Below are 3,660 nucleotides of genomic sequence, written 5' to 3'. Positions count from 1 at the left end.
TAATCAATCTTTGAACATTTTTACAGATACTGCAAATGTAGCTCAGTCTTTGCCTGGGTTAGAGACGGCAGGTCAAATTCAGACATCTTCTTCTGCTGGAATTTTAGTTTTACAAATTCAAAATTTGATACAAAAAACTTCCCATTTTTATAAGACATTTGAGAGATCATTCTAATTTGCCAGGACCCCTGTCTAAAGGATATGCATTGGCAGAAAAAGTCATCAAAATTTATCGTTCACAGTTAAGAAAAGCCCAGGATGCCCATAATATGCATCATCTTAATAGTCAAACCTTGAGACTTAAATATGGATTGACGAGGGAACAGTCCCGTAGTATAGTCAAAGCTTGTCATACTTGTCCTCAATTTCAGCCTGTTCCTCGATTGAGAGTCAGTCCTAGAGGATTGGGTGCAAGTTAGATTTGTTGAATGGATATTACTCCTATACTAGAATTTAAAATATTAAAATATGCACATGGTTGCATAGATACCTATTCTGGATTTATTTTTGCCAACCAGGAAAAGCAGCAAAGTATGTAATTACTCTTTGTCTACAGGATTTTAATGGCCTAGCAGTTCCTAAGCAATTGTAAAATGACAATGGAACAGGATATACTAGCAAATCTTTTAAAAGGTTTTGTTAGCAGATCCAAGTTTCTCATATAACTAAAATACTTTATAATTCTCAGGAAAAGCATGATAGAGCATGCCCACTAGAATAAGATTCATTTGCAAACATAAATCTATACTCATATGGGAATTAGGATTTGTATGTGTTTTTTCGAAGGAAAATGATGCAGCTCAATGGCTACTGGAACATCTGGTGCGACAAGTGGATGTTGAGTTTTCTCCTGACAATTATAATGATGTCAATGAAGACACACTTGGTCAAGATGACTGTTGGTTAGCTGTATGTTCCTAATCCACCTCTACTACATTTAGTTTCCTGGGATGATCCAGAAGTCCTTGTATGTCAACAACCCTTGGTTGCTGGGTTTTTCAGCTTTTGAAGGAATACAAGTAAAACAGACTCTTAATTTTCAGGAATAGAAAGAGGTCATCCTCTTTGCTTTACCAGAGACAGTATTCATTAGGACAGCTTCTCAGTCTCCTCTGTACAGGTCATAGGTTGGACTGCCTACTACTCTAAAGTTAGTGTGGCAGCTCAAGCCTCCCTTTGCAACCAGGCAAAGTGGAACATTGGATGATATTATTGTCCCTACCTATGGGAGTTAATAATGACAGTCTTACATCTCCAATGAATTACCCACCTGGTGAGAAAGGGGAGCAAAGCACTTGTTCTTGACTGATGGTTCCTTGGACAAGCTGCATCTGAGAAACACCCACCATCTACTCCTGGGACAATGACACTGGATTTATAGTTGTCTACTGGACTGGTCTATCATAAGGGTATTAAGAACTTGGCTACTGGTAAAGGCAGTCAAAATTCCTTTGTTTTTGAAAAGCTGTAAGGGCTGGACTTTGAAGGACTACAAAAAGAAAAAACTGGCAAACTTATGTATGGAAATTGGGGGCTGCATTGAAATATATAGGCATTCTCTCTGGGACTGCAAGTAGCTTTGCTAAATTAATCAAGTATACTTCTGTTTTGGTATGTGTTAATCCTCCTTGTTGACTGCTAATTGGAAACATTGTAATAAGACATTTTAAGAACAATGATACCTATTCAATTAAATGTATATATTACAATCTTACTAATTGTGTTAGTGCTGATAATAATGCTCTTTCAGTATTAGTCGTTAAGCAAACTACTTTTGTTATGATTCCTGTTAAGGTTTGTGATTCTTGGTATGATGTAACAATTTAATTGGACTCAGGTTCAGAATCATCTTGCTGATATTTAGTCTAGCAAAACCTTCTCATTGGACATGTTAATGATGAGAAATAAGATCCATGACATAGAATCTGCCAAGAAACCTAGGTTAGCATTGGCCTGGGATATATTTACTATCCTTAGGAAGCTCATTCCATCCTTTGACTCTGTGCTTAAGTGGGGACAGACACTTATGAACATGGTGAGTATGGGTATGTTGGCCTGTGCCTGCCTTCCTGTGTGTTACAGTTCCTTCTTCAACAACTTCAGTGCATGCAAGTGCAGTTTCATGAATTTAAATTAAAGATCTCTAACAACCTATTTGAAATGGAACTAAGTCAATGATATGTAAGTGTAAAATTGTGTTTTTTTTCCAAACAAAAACAGAGGATTGGGAAAAATTGCATCCTAGACTTTGATGACAAGTAAGGAAAAATGCACACTTCTCAAACCTAAAATAGGCTCTCCATAAAACAAAGAAAGGGGAACTGAAGGAGTGTGGTAATTGGAATTCTGCCTCCTGACCATGGCAGTTGAGGGTCTTACCTAAATTCCATGTCTCAGAGACAGTCCTTGGTGGTCTCTGCATGTGGGGTGTTCTGAGCCTGAGAAGTAGGTAGCAAGGTCTCTGCAATCTTGGGAGCCAGAGAACAAAATGGTTATAACCTTGAGTGAATTATTGGATGCCTTGTCTAGTGGCACAGATGTGTTGCTAATGTGAAAAAAAAATTACTTATACCCTTTGCCTTATAAGTGTTATTTGCACCTTCAGTAAACTGAGACTTGATCAGGAATCTGCCTTGTCTCAATCTTCCTTGTCTCGGTCCCCTATGTATATTCCCTTTTCCAGGTGGTCCCTGTTAGATTAGCAGCCTGGATTATCAGATTACCTTCTCATTTCCTTCTCTTAAAGACTCAATACCCCAGGGAATCATAAATGCTGCCAGCCAATAATATTAGCAAGAATGTGAAGGTACATTTAATCAGTATGACAGTAACTGCTTAGTTCAAATTCACAACCTAGGATATTTCAGATCCAATATCACAGTAGGAGACCATCCTGTCATTTGGTACATTCCCCTTATTTTCACATCACTTTAAAGCTTCCCTACTTAGGAAACTGTCCAATTAAATAAACATTAAAGATTCATTTCCTACCTGACATTTTTACAGAGGTAAACAGGAGTAAAGGTGTAGGATCTGGATAAAGGGATGAGATAAATGCTTTTGGGTTACACAAGATAGAGTTAAGTGTGTACAGAAACAGAGATATTGGACACTGAGGAAATTTTGTTGCTTATCTCCATGGACACCTCCAGATTCTCTCGTGTGCTGATTAGCTTTGATGTAGAATGATGTTATGCAACAGGTGAAACAAGTAAGAGTTTAAGGAGCCATTTATTAAAAGGTTCAAGGGGACAGACTAATTGAGAGACAGGCTGGGAAGCCCTACATTCCTTAATCTGGGCAGCTGAAAGCACACAACACAGAGATGATAGTTCCTGTTTCCAACACTCATACTTCTGTTAAACTATCACATATCTCTTTCATGTGGTCATTAATAGAGTCACTTATCCTTGACATGGGACTCTCATATTATCACAGAATCCAGTATTATTTGTTAAATGCACAGATACATCCTCAATCAGTGAATGACTTTTTGAGAAAATGCTCCCTGACAAGAAAACTTATTGAACAAAAAGCATTTAATTGGGACATTGCTTATATTTTTACAGAGATTATCTATGATGTCACATCAGCAAGCAGACAGCATGTTGTAGTTCTTCCGCAGAACTAAGAGCTTTTCATACTGAACCACAATTGGAA

This window comes from Meriones unguiculatus, assembly GCF_030254825.1.
Source record: "Meriones unguiculatus strain TT.TT164.6M chromosome Y unlocalized genomic scaffold, Bangor_MerUng_6.1 ChrY_unordered_Scaffold_25, whole genome shotgun sequence".
Taxonomy (NCBI): domain Eukaryota; kingdom Metazoa; phylum Chordata; class Mammalia; order Rodentia; family Muridae; genus Meriones; species Meriones unguiculatus.
The sequence above is the reverse complement of the archived record's forward strand: the minus strand, read 5'-3'. Positions refer to the sequence as shown.